The sequence below is a fragment of the Podarcis erhardii genome (assembly GCF_964252035.2).
Source record: "Podarcis erhardii genome assembly, chromosome: 4".
In the NCBI taxonomy this organism is placed as follows: domain Eukaryota; kingdom Metazoa; phylum Chordata; class Lepidosauria; order Squamata; family Lacertidae; genus Podarcis; species Podarcis erhardii.
The window spans coordinates 107,361,409-107,375,263 of NC_138508.1; positions in this window are offsets into that span (position 1 = coordinate 107,361,409).

Genomic DNA, 13,855 nt, shown 5'->3' on the forward strand with positions numbered 1-13,855 from the left:
TCACGGGGTGTCTGCCATGGGAGCATATTCACCCAGTGCTTTTCAAGCTGCACTGGCTCCCGGTGGAGTACAGGGTCAGATTTAAGGTGCTGCTTTTGACCTTTCAAGCCCTTCACGGCCTAGGACCCTCGTACCTACGGGACCGCCTCTCCCGGTATGCCCCACGGAGAGACTCAGGGTCCATAAATAACAACACCCTAGTGGTCTCGGGCCCTAAGGAAGTTAGATTGGCTTCAACCAGAGCCTGGGCCAGGGCCTTTTCAACTCTGGCCCCGGCCTGGTGGAACGCTCTGCCTCATGAGACCAGGGCCCTGCAGGATCTGATTTCTTTCCGCAGGGCCTGTAAGACAGAGTGGTTCCGCCTGGCCTTTGGCTTGGAGCCAATTTGATTCCCTCCCTCCCTCCCTCTCTTTTTTTTTTTCTTTTTTCTTTTCCTTCTCCTCCTGCGTTGAGGCTACATTTTAATATTTTAATGTTCCATTATTTTAATGTTGTATTTTATTTTTGTTTTTAAGTTGTAATCATTCATCTTGTTTTTATTTTGCTTGTAAGCCGCTCTGAGCCCGGCCTTGGCTGGGGAGGGCGGGGTATAAATAAAAAAATATTATTATTGTTGGGCTGTGTATGTGTTAAAGGGGAACCATACTGGAGTGAAGGTGTCCTCTTCTATTTGTCCCTGTGTCCATTTCAATCTATTGGTTAATTTTTCTAATTTTCTGTTTCCCATACTATTTGATACCATTGGTCCATGTTTACTCCTGACAAGTGTCTGACTATGATGCTTCTGGCTGCTGATAGTAGGTGAGTTATAAGCTCTTTATAGTGTGTGGGGACGTTATTATCTTGGAAGATGTTCAGCTTCTTTAATCTGAGCATAGTGTAACCAATCTCGCACTTTCCCCTTTAGTTTCTCCATACTCTGCAACCTCCAATTGTCTCCATCTTTTTCTATTATTTCCCAATATTTCGGCCATTTGGCCTCCATATTGAGTCTTTTCGGGGCCTTAGCCTCCATTGGTGATAACCATCTTGGGGTCTTATTTTCCAGTAAGTCCTTATATTTTGACCAGACGTTGAAGACTGCTTTTCTGACAACATGATTCTTGAAAGCCTTGTGTATTTTAACCTTGTCATACCACAGATATGCATGCCAACCAAAAGCATTGTTAAATCCTTCCAAATCTAAAACATCAGTGTTTTCAAGAAGCAGCCTGTCAGGGGCTCAAGAGCAGAAGCACAGGGAAGGGAGGAGATGGAGAGCGAAGGGGAAGAATCTGAGGGCAGCGTAGGAGAAGATGACAGTGGCCCGAGAGATTCCATGAGCCTCTCCAGCGAATCGGAAGATTCACAGAAGGGGGCGCCGGTGGCCAGGGCAAGGGGGTTCCCAAGGGGGACACCCCAGGAGCAAGGGGGGAGCAGGGACTCCCAGAGTAGCAGTTGGAGATCAGGACCAGCTTCCCCACCAGAGCATAGTGGGGGGGGGGAAGAGTCCCAGGTATCGGGGCCAGCGTATCCCCCACCAGGGAGAGAAGATGAGTCAGGGCTGACCACGCCTCCATCGGAGAGTCAGGGAAAGGAGGGGAGGTCAAGTCCAGCAAGCCTCCCGGAAGAGGGAAGCAGTGACCAAAGCAGTGTCACGGTGAGGAGGAAGGTCACTGGGTTGGCGCGAGAGACAAGTTCAAATGTACAGGAGCGCGGGACAGCAGAGAATGAGGATTGGGAACCAGGTCCTAAAGCCCGCCGGAGGCAGGGGGAAGAAGTCAGGCGACTCAGCGTCAGAAGAGTCCAGAAAGGGGAATGCCCCAGCGAACAGGAGGACCCAGAGGAGGAGAGAGCAGAGGAAGAGGTGGAGCAGGGCTAGGATCTTAAACTGGTGTCACAGGGGAGGAGATTCAGACGGGACTTCGACGGTCTAGGGTTTAAGACGTAGAGCTGCGCGCTGCGGCTTTGAAATGGAAACTGAACTTTAATAAAGACTTTTGTACATAACGACGACCTGGCGTTGGTCCTCTGTGAGCTGGGACCTTGGGGCAGCTCTGACACAGCCAATCTTTCAACCAGCAGAAAGCTGCTGATTCATAGTACAGCTTTAAGTCTGGCAGGGCAAAGCCCCCTCTTTCTTTAGCATCGGTTAGTATCTTAAACTTAATTCTGGGCTTTTTGCCCTGCCAGACAAATTTGGAGATATCTCTTTGCCACCTCCCAAAACACTCCATTTTATCCACAATCTGCAACGTTTGAAACAAAAACAACATTTTTGGCAGTACATTCATCTTAATAGCAGCAATACATCCTGACAAGGAAAGTTTCAGTCTTGACCAAACATCTAGATCCCTTTTAATTTCAGACCAACATTTTTCACAATTATCTTTAAATAAATTCATGTTCTTTGTGTTTGTCTTGTATTTCTTGTGTCGTTATGGGTTTGCTATTTTTGTAGAAGTCTTTTAGGCGGTGTAGGCCTTTGGCTTGCCAGGGTTTTGGCTACCCCTTCTTAATCTGCTCCTGCCAACCTAGCAGTTCAAATAATAATAATAATAATAATAATAAATAATTTTAATTTATACCCCGCCCTCCCCACTCAGGGTGGCTAACCCCAAATATAAATTACAATAAAATGTAATAGAGAACAAAAACAGGAACAAACAAACAGTTAATTAAAATAAAGCTTAAAATGCAGCCTCATTTTAGTAGTAGCCCATAAATCAAGACCATAAAGGGAGGAAACATCAGATATTCACCCAAGCCAGCTATCTATGCTGGTCCTACATGGGCCAGAAAAAGGGCAAGGGGAAATTTATATACCAAATCCCATATAAGGGGTCAGAGTGAGTCTAAGCAAAGGCCAGGTGGAACAGCTCCATCTTGCAGGCCCTGCGGAAAGATGTCAAATCCTGCAGGACCCTAGTCTCTTGTGACAGAGCGTTCCACCAAGTTGGGACCAGTACTGAAAAGGCCCCGGCCCTAGTTGCAACCAATCTAACCACCTTGTGGCCTGGGACCTCCAAAATGTCATTTGTGGACCTTAAGGTCCTCCGCAGGGCATAGCAGGAGAGGCAGTCCCGTAGGTACGTAGGTCCTAGGCCGCATAGGGCTTTAAAGGTCAAAACCAGCACCTTAAACCTGACCCTGTACCCCACCAGGAGCCAGTGCAGCTGGTAAATGTGATCCCGTGGCGAGGACCCCGTAAGGAGCCTTGCCGTGGCATTCTGCACCCACTGGAGTTTCTGGGTCAGCTTCTAGGGCAGCCCCGCGTAGAGCGAGTTACAATAATCAAGCCTGGAGGTGACCATCACATGGATCACTGTGGCCAGATCATGGCGAGAAAGGTAAAGGACCAACTGCTTAATACAGCAGAGATGGAAAAATGGCACCTTCGCTGTGGCTGCAACCTGCACCTCCATAGAAAGCATCCCAGTGCAAGTAGATAAATAGGTACCGCTCTGGCGGGAAGGTAAACAGCGTTTCTGTGCACTGCTCTGGTTTCAGTGTTCCGTTGCACCAGAAGCAGTTTAGTCCTGCTGGTCACATGTCCCAGAAAGCCATCTGTTGACAAATGCTAGCTCCCTCGGCCTGTAAAGCGAGATGAGTGCCACAACCCCAGAGTCGCTGCTTGGACGTGGGAAACCAACCACCTGTCTCCTTGATCCTTGCCCATCCTGGCTAATAAAAGCAAGCCAGGAAGGGCTGGGCGATGGGCTCTGCGGGGTGGTGAATGCTTCCCTCTGTGAGGGAACATTCCCAGATCCGCTGAAAGAGGCGGTCATTAAACCGATTCTTAAAAAACCATCTTTAGACCCGGCCAGTATGGCCAACTATCGCCCAGTCTCAAATCTTCCATTCTTGGGCAAGGTGATTGAGCGCGTGGTTGCTGAACAACTCCAGGCACGCCTGGAGGATGCAGACCATTTGGATCCCTTCCAATCGGGATTCAGGCCTCGTCATGGGACTGAAACTGCCTTGGTCGCGCTGGTTGATGATCTCCGGCGGGCTAGGGACAAAGGTGAGAGCTGTTTCCTAGTTCTGCTGGATCTCTCAGCGGCCTTTGATACAATCGACCATAACATCCTTCTGGACCGTCTAGAGGGGCTGGGGGCACTGTTATACAGTGGTTTTGCTCCTTCCTCCTGGGCCGTGTTCAGAAAGTGGTGGTGGGGGGATGAGTGTTCAGACCCCTGGGCCCTCACTTGTGGGGTGCCTCAGGGTTCCATCCTCTCCCCCAAGCTTTTTAACATCTATATGAAGCCGCTGGGAGAGATCATCAGGGGGTTTGGACTGGGTGTCCATCAATATGCAGATGATACCCAGCTCTACCTCTCTTTCAAATCAGAACCAGTGAAGGCAGTGAACGTCCTGTGTGAGTGCCTGGAGGCAGTTGGAGGATGGATGGCGGCTAATGGATTGAGGTGGAATCCTGACAAGACAGAAGTACTGTTTTTGGGGGACAGGGGGCGGGCTGGTGTGGAGGACTCCCTGGTCCTGAATGGGGTAACTGTGCCCCTGAAGGACCAGGTGCGCAGCCTGGGAGTCATTTTGGACTCACAGCTGTCCATGGAGGCACAGGTCATTTCTGTATCCAGGGCAGCTGTCTACCAACTCCACCTGGTACGCAGGATGAGACCGTATCTGCCCGCAGACTGTCTTGCCAGAGTGGTGCATGCTCTAGTTATCTCCCACTTGGACTACTGCAATGCGCTCTACGTGGGGCTACCTTTGAAGGTGACCCGGAAACTACAACTAATCCAGAATGCGGCCCAGTATACCTGAAGGAGCATCTCCACCCCCATCGTTCTGCCCGGATGCTGAGATCCAGCGCCGAGGGCCTTCTGGCGGTTCTCTCATTGCGAGAAGCAAAGCTACAGGGAACCAGGCAGAGGGCCTTCTCAGTAGTGGCACCCACCCTGTGGAACGCCCTCCCATCAGATGTCAAAGCGATAAACAACTACCTGACATTCAGAAGACATCTTAAGGCAGCTTTGGTTTCTGTGGAAGCCGCCCAGAGTGGCTGGGGAAACCCAGCCAGATGGGCAGGGTACAAATAATAAATTATTATTATTATTATTATTATTATTATTATTATTATTATTATTGCTTCTGCTGCTCATGGTTGTTGTTGTTGTTTTTAAAAATTGAAACCTTAGTCATTGCCATCAAGTAGAGTTTAGACATTAACAGCAATGGCTGTATGCAAATACAGACAAGGCTCAGCCCTTTTTAATGGAAAGTTTGTTTTCTTTTTAGAATTCATCATTCAGCCTTTACATTTATTCCGGATGTGTGTATCTTACTGAATATTTCTGCACTCAGGGTAGAAAGCATAGACTGCTTTTCAAAATTGTATGTGGTACAGTCCATTTTAATGCTGCCTTGTCCAAAATCATCATCATCATCATCATCATCATCATCATCATTATCATCATGAACTTGACTATTTTAGCTCAAAGAAATCAGAGGAATGATTCCCATTGATCCACAGCTAATTACCGGTATACATGACTCTAAGTGGCATATATGCCCCACAATATCTACCCATATAATAGCATTTTATAGTCTTTGCTCTTAGCCACACTCCTGTAAGACCCAGATTCTACCCAGGGCCAGAAAGTTTCCTCAGGAACAATTGCATCAATGGCCCCATGAGTCTCACCATTCCATAGGGACCCCAGGGCCTCAACAAGATCAGTTGCTCTTCACTGCAAAATCCCCCAGAGCAGTCAGGAATCCATCCATCTCTTGGGGCAGAGCATCTTAACTGGTCCTCCAGCCTTGCAAGGGAGAAGCATTGCTGCAACTTCAAATCTCACCAGGAAGTGGTCTGACCAGGGTCCACACACACACCCACACACCCCAGGCCATCCTCCTCCCCACATGGATTGAAGGCTCAAGCAAAGGTGTGTCCTGTTGGGTGTGTTGAATCAACTACCATTTGAGACAGGCCCATGGCTAGCAAGAAAACCAAGAACTTCCAAAAATAGTAGGGGGAGACTGCATAGAAAAATGCGTATAAGAGGAGAAATCCATAATCAAAAGTTGATGATTTTTTTTAAAAAAAATGCAAACAGGAAATGTGTGGAACTGAATTTAAGATTGGAATAGTGAGAAATAGAGAGAAATGAAATTGACAGATTATCCCAGGGAAAGCCCTCGTCACACAAACCCCTCTACAAACACACACAAATACAGCCTCTGGCCCAAGGTGCCTCCACAACTGAGAGCCACCACTGTTCTATCACAAGGACCCCAGAGAGGAGGAGGCTGGGCAGTCTGGTATTGGCCAAGGTCTTATGGGGCAGAGTAAACCTGCTGCAATCTGATACTACTAGGGCAGAATTACCGTATTTTTGACAGGGTCTCTTCCTCTCTCTCTCTCTCTCAATATTAATGTAAGGAATAAGTGAAAAGAAATTGCCTGTGGGGAAAAAGAGGCTGACGAGAGAATTTAGAAGCAATTTTTGAGGACGAAGGGAACAGGGATTTCACTCTTACTCTGACTGCATAGTCTGTGTGTATATATCCAAGTTTCACAAGAAGCAAATAAATTAGCAAAAAATGGGGCAGGGAGGGAGGTGGGGAGAAAGCAACTCAGTACGGCCCAGTCCAGGGATCATTCTAGTATTGTAAAAGCCATGATAGAAAAGGTAGGTTTTCTGCTTGCGCCTGAGACAGAACTGTATGTGTGGCAGCCAACCTTCCGGAGGGGAAGCATTATAGAGCTGGGATGGAGAAGAAGGTTAGTTGGGGGGTGATGGACCCCCAGCTTTCCTTAAAGTGGACATTACCAGTGGGGCCTCCCCCAGGCAGCTGCTTTGTCCAACAGGATAACACCACAGAAGATTAGGAAGGTCACTCATTCAATTATAAAATGAACCTGTAAAGCATAGTAATGATTACTTTTTAAAAAATGTTGTATACACAGTCTGCATTTGCAAACTGAAGATAAAGCCATATGTCAGCATTTGCCTTAATATGCCCCTCAAGGCAGTCTACCTAAGACATTACAAAACATTTCCAAATATACACCCACGCATTATATTTTCAGCAATTACCTGTGCACAGTAGTAGGTAGCTATTTATATAACTTGCCTTTTTCATGCTGAACATATTTTGGTATACAAATTAACGCTTATTGTGCTAGTTTTTAGAGGACCATCTAGAGGGGTTGGGAGCTGGGGGCACTATTATACAGTGGTTCTGCTCCTTCCTCCTGGGCCATGTCCAGAAAGTGGTGGGGGGGTGAGTGTTCAGACCCCTGGGCTCTCACTTGTGGGGTGTCTCAGGGTTCCATCCTCTCCACCATGCTTTTTAATAGCTATATGAAGCAACTGGGAAAGCAGCTGTTCATCAGTATGGTGATACCCAGCTCTTCCTCTCTTTTAAATTGGAACCAGTGAAGGCAGTGAATGTCCTGTGTGAGTGTCTGGAGGTGGTTGGAGGATGGATTGAGGTTGAATCCTGACAAGACAGAAGTAATGTTTTTGGGGGACAGAACGTGGGTGGATGTGGGGGACTCCCTGGTCCTGAATGGGGTAACTGTGCCCCTGAAGGACCAGGTATGCAGCCTGGGAGTCATTTTGGACTCACAGCTGTCCATGGAGGCACAAGCCAATTCTGTGTCCAGGGCAGCTGTTTATCAGCTCTCATTCTCTCTCATTCACTTTGCATGCCAGTACATAACTGAGGCACTGCTATTCCAGTCTAAGAAATATATCTTAATTATTGTTCACACTGTCCAAGCACCTGTTTCTGTGACCTTTGACTAATGCTTATGGAACCTGCCCAGTGGCTGAAGCTCATTGTGATGGCCTGGGAATCTGATTCAGAATCTGAACCTGAGGAGTCCCAGCCTGCACAGGAGTCCCCGCCTCCAGGGTCGGCTGAGCCGGGGCAGGGGCTTGAATCTGAAGGGCCTACACCTGTGCCGGATGCTCAGGAGCAGACACCAGATGTATCCACTCTGGCTCCGGAGGTGATTGAGGGCCCATTGCCTGCAGGTGCGCCTCTCCCAGCCCTGTCAGGGGAAGGTGAAGCTGCCCCTGGGTCCAGTAACCCTCCAGCCTCTCCTGAGCTGCAGAGGCTCAGGGCAGAGAGGCGGAGGGAACTAAGTTCTCTGAGGAGGAGTGCTCGCCTTAAGGCCAGGAGAGGCGGGTCACCTGGGGGCCAGGACCGCCCCTGGCCTCAGGAAATAAAGGCCAGTCAGCCCAGTCCCAGGTTGTGGGAGCAACGTCGTTAGAAACCTGTTTCTGCCAGCACCCAGACCTGTTCTTCCAGAGTTCCCGACCATGCCCGGCTTCTTGTTCTGGACCCCGCTTCGCCCTTGCTGGACAGTCTCCAGACCCTCGACTCAGGACCGGACTCTGACCTTGCCTCATGGTAACCTCCCCCGGGACCAGCACACTCATTGAAAATTGCTACCTCATTCCTGGCTGCTTGATGGATCTGTTCATCCTTTCTAAGGCTCAACAGTCATGAAGCAGGTGCAGAAAGAACAGCATAGTTCTCTTCACAACACCACCCCCATCAACACTGCCACCTCTGCCCCAAGTCAACGTTTTCATCACTTTCCAAATCAAGGAGACTTTTCTGTCTGCAAAGGCTCTCCGTCCCCTGGCTGATTCCTTCATTGGTCTACTCCCTCCCACTATTTCCCAATATGGGACACTCCCCCCACTCAAAGCTTCCACATGCCCATAAGACCCACCAGCATTTTGTGTCCTTGGTATACCCCATTTTGTGGGAGATTTGCAGTGAAACTAAACAATGCTAGTTAGCATATGAAGGGGTTAAGGAGCACAGAGTTCTATTTTTTTTTTTAATAATAATTTTTATTCAGTTTTTAAAACACATAATTAAAAAACAAACACATCACAACATACAAACAAACATAAACAAATCAAATCAAACATAAATAAATTCATGATCTTATTTTCTTGTAACTTCTTTCAATCGACTTCCCCTTACCTCCCTTTCACTGCATCCTTATTTTAAAATTTTTTAGCAACCCTTTAGTCAATTTATCCATTTAGTTCCCTTCATTAAATTCCCATAAATTTGTTAATTACAGCTGTAATTCTCTGCTTCTTACCCCTTGACATCTTAACACTCCTCAATTTTACAACAGTTTTTAAGATATATTTTAAATTTCTTCCAGTCTTCTTCCACTGCCTCTTTCCCCTAGTCACGAATTCTGCCGGTCATCTCTGCCAGTCCCATGAAGTCAATCACCTTTGTCTGCCATTCTTCAAGAGTAGGTAGTTCTTGCATCTTCCAATACTTTGCCAGAAGAATTCTTGCTGCAGTAGTAGCATACATAAAGAAAGTCCTATCCTTCTTTGGCACCAATTGGCCAACCATGCCCAGAAGAAAAGCCTCTGGTTTCTTAGTAAATGTCCATTTAAGGACTTTCTTAATTTCAAAACAAAACAAATTCCTTCCAGTAGCACCTTAAAGACCAACTAAGTCAGTTCTTGGTATGAGCTTTCGTGTGCATGCACACTTCTTCAGATACCTGAAGAAGTGTGCATGCACACGAAAGCTCATACCAAGAACTGACTTAGTTGGTCTTTAAGGTGCTACTGGAAGGAATTTGTTTTGTTTTGACTATGGCAGACCAACACGGCTACCTATCTGTTTCTTAATTTCATTATAGATCATTTCCCAGAATGCTTTCACCCTCGGGCAGGTCCACCATAGGTGATAAAAGGTACCTTCGTTCTCATTACATTTCCAACATTTATTATTGGGCAAATGGTAAATTTTTGCAAGCTTGACTGGGGTCATGTACCACCTGTAGATCATTTTCATTATATTTTCTTTTAAGGCATTACATGCCGTAAACTTAACACCAGTGGTCCACAACTGTTCCCAGTCAGCAAACATAATGTCATGACCGATATCCTGTGCCCATTTAATCATAGCTGATTTCACCGTTTCCTCCTGTGTATTCCATTTAAGCAGCAAATTATACATTCTTGACAGATTCTTAGTATTGGGTTCTAACAGTTCCGTTTCTAACTTTGACCTCTCCTTCTGAAATCCTATTTTCCTGTCCTCTTTAAATGTCTCATTTATCTGATAGTAATGCAGCCAATCTCGAACTTTGGACTTTAGTTTTTCGTAACTCTGAAGCTTTACCCTTTCACCTTCATATTCTAAGATTTCACAATATTTTGGCCATTTAGAATCCATATTAAGTTTTTTCACCCCCTTGGCTTCCATTGGTGACAACCACCTGGGAGTTTTAGTTTCCAGTAGATCTTTGTATCTGCTCCAAACATTATATAATGCTTTTCTAACAGTATGATTTTTAAAACCTTTGTACACCATTGCCTTGTTATACCATAAGTATGCATGCCAACCAAAACAATTATCATATCCTTCCAAATCTAAGATGTCTGTGTTCTCAAGAAGTAGCCAGTCTTTCAGCCAGCAGAAAGCTGCTGCTTCGTAGTATAATCTTAAGTCCGGCAGGGCAAATCCCCCTCTATCCTTTGCATCAGTTAAAATCTTAAACTTAATTCTGGGCTTTTTGCCCTGCCAGACAAATTTTGATATATCTTTCTGCCACCTCTTGAAACAATCCATCTTGTCCAGAATTTGTAAGTTCTGAAACAAAAAAAGCATTCTAGGTAATACATTCATCTTAATAGTAGCAATTCGACCTAACAAGGACAATTTCAACCTTGACCATGTTTCTAAATCTTTCTTTACTTCTGACCAACATTTTTCATAATTGTCTTTAAATAAATTCAGATTCTTAGATGTTAAATTTACCCCCAGGTATTTCACTTTTTTCGTTATTTCCAAACCTGTTTCACTCTGAAACCTCTCTCTTTCTTCCATTGTTAAATTTTTCTCCAAAACCTTTGTTTTCTGTTTATTCAATTTAAATCCTGCTACTTGACCAAATATTTCAATTAATTCCAACACTCTTTTGGTACTAATGTCTGGCTGTTGTAAAGTCAAAACTAGGTCATCTGCAAATGCTCTTAGTTTATAATGTCTGGCTCCGACCTGAACTCCTTTAACCAACTGGTCCTTTCTAATCATATTTAACAAAACCTCCAGGACTGATATAAAAAGTAGAGGAGATATTGGGCAACCCTGTCGTGTACCTTTTTCTATAGGTATTTCTTCCGTTACCACATTATTTACAATTAACTTTGCTTTTTGTTCCGAATATATTGCACCTATACCATTTTCAAAACCTTGGCCTACCCCCATCCCTTGGAGATTCTTTTTCATAAAGCTCCAACAAATGTTGTCAAAGGCTTTCTCCGCATCCACAAAAATCAAAACAGCCTTTCTATTAATGTCAACTTCTAACAGCTCCAAAATATCGATAATGTTCCTCACATTGTCTGACATGTGTCTCCCTGGGAGAAAGCCAGTTTGGTCCTTATGAATCTCCCTAAGGAGCACATAGTTCTAATTGCTCAGTGTGGTCACGTCCCCTTGTCTCCTAAGAGGACAGAAGCCAAATATATAATGATGAGGATTTTCTTCTTTTTTTATTATATGCTTTTTATTAGTTTTCATACCTAACAAACGCACATTGGAAATTAACAAAAATAACAAAATAATAACAACAGAAAAAAACACCCATCCATCCATAAATCCCTAAATTACAAAAGAACTTATGCCACCAATTCTTAATTCCCAATAGACTTCCATCTTCCTCAAAGCAGATCCGTCTTATCTATTTGTTAAACTGTTTCTTTAATCATTTCATCATTTCTTCTGTTATCTGAATACTTATAATCCATATTGTAATTGCGAAAATTAATCAAAGCATGCCCAGGTTTTAATCTGAGGGCACTGTTTTTTAAAACATTCTTTCCAGCTGTTTCCTAGTTCTGCTGGATCTCTCAGGGACCTTTGATACAATCGACCATAACATCCTTCTGGACCGTCTAGAGGGGCTGGGAGCTGGGGGCACTGTCATACACTGGTTTTGCTCCTTCCTCCTGGGCCATGTTCAGAAAGTGGGGGGGGGTTCTGCTCTACCTCTCTTTCAAATCAGAACCAGTGAAGGCGATGAAGGTCCTGTGTGAGTGCCTGGAGGCGGTTGGAGGATGGATGGCGGCTAATGGAGGTTGAATCCTGACAAGACAGAAGTACTGTTTTGGGGGGACAGGGGGCTTTATGTTTACTTGGAGAGATGGGAAGGCTGGGAAGGCAGGAAAGAGATGAACAGGGTTGCCACCGCCTCCTGGGCTTCAACATCATCTTGGTCTTCTCTTCCACCATCACTCAGGCTAGGCCTTGCCCTGGGAGGTGTCAGAGTCGGCCGGGAAAAGCAGCGGAGGGTGAGAGAAGTAGGAGGTCACCTCACCTCACCCGCCTCCAGGGAAACATGCACGGAAGAGCCAGAAAAGAAAAGAAAAACCATCCCATTCCCAACCACAGCAGTTTTGCTGGCCCTTCCCTGCCACCAACTGACAGAATGCCCTGCTTGATGAGAGGCGGGAAAAGAGGAATCGGATGGCAACACTCCAGTGTGCTCATTATATAGTAAGAAATCGTGGAGAAGAGAGAATAATCCACATTCACAGCATAAGCTTGCTGGCCCCAGGGTCTTCTGGTAACTACAGAGGGAGGGAATCATGATAGCACAGGATTTATTATTATTATTACTTTGCCAAATGTTGTTTTGAGGCCAACCAAACATCCAGGCATTGTCTGTGAATAAGCTCTATAAACTCTGTAAACTCATCTGCGAGCAGAAGGCTTCCAATGCAGCAGAGTCATCCACAAAGTCATTTGATGAGTAATGAGCGGCTCAAGCTGCCTGGTCCTAGAGCCATCTGCCCAGCCATGTTGCATCTCCAACAGCATGGCTTCCTCATAGCTCTTCTGAGACTCATGACTGTCTCATCACTTACACCATGAACGTAAAAGTGGAGATCACTCTCCTACCTACCAACCTACCTATAAAGGGCAGGTTCTAACATTCTGTCCCCTTTCTCAAAGGCTCTGTAGCTTTTGTCCCACATGTGGATGTACAAGCAACATGCAACCAACCTGATGTACAGCAACCAGCATCAGACACTGTTCCTGCCCCTTTGTGTGTGTGTGTGTGTGTGTGTGTGTGTGTGTGTGCGCACGCGCGCACGCACACACGCGCTCTCTCTCTCTTAATGCAATTCTCCCTGGAAGAAAGCTGCCTGCCTGATCAAGCAGAGATAAATTTGCATGTACAAGTAAAGGATCCCCAGCTACAGAGCCAATCTAAATGTGGAAGCCAACAGGTATAATCCTCCTTCATCTCCACATGTTAGGCATTTACAGAATCTGGAGGTCTGGATAGGGCTGTGGAGAAAGCAGCAGGATTAAATGTCTATACTATCCTTCCAAGGATCAAAGGGCAGTTTACAATATAAAAAACCACAAAAATACACAATGTACACTGGTACATTGGTTTGCGAACAGTCTGGTTTGCATACGTTTTGGATTACAAACATGTCAAATACAGAAGTGTGTGTCCCGGTTTGTGAACTTTTTTTGGATTACAGCCCTTTTTTATTATTATTACGAACAATTTTTTTTGGTAGGCCCCATTGGCGAAAGCCCACCTTGGGTTACAACCTATTTTGGTTTACAAACAGACATAAAGTGAAACAAGAAAGCCTTTTCTGGATAATCTTATGCACGGAAGGTAATGTTTGTGAAATTTAGAATGCTTATGAAATTCCCCTATGGAAACTGATTCCAAAGTACAGTGGTACCTCTGGATACGAACGGGATCCGTTCTGGAGCCCTGTTCACATCCTGAAGTAAACACATGCGCGAGTCGCATTTTGCCACTTCCATGTAGGCACGTGATGTCATTTTGAGCATCTGCACATGCGCAAGCGGT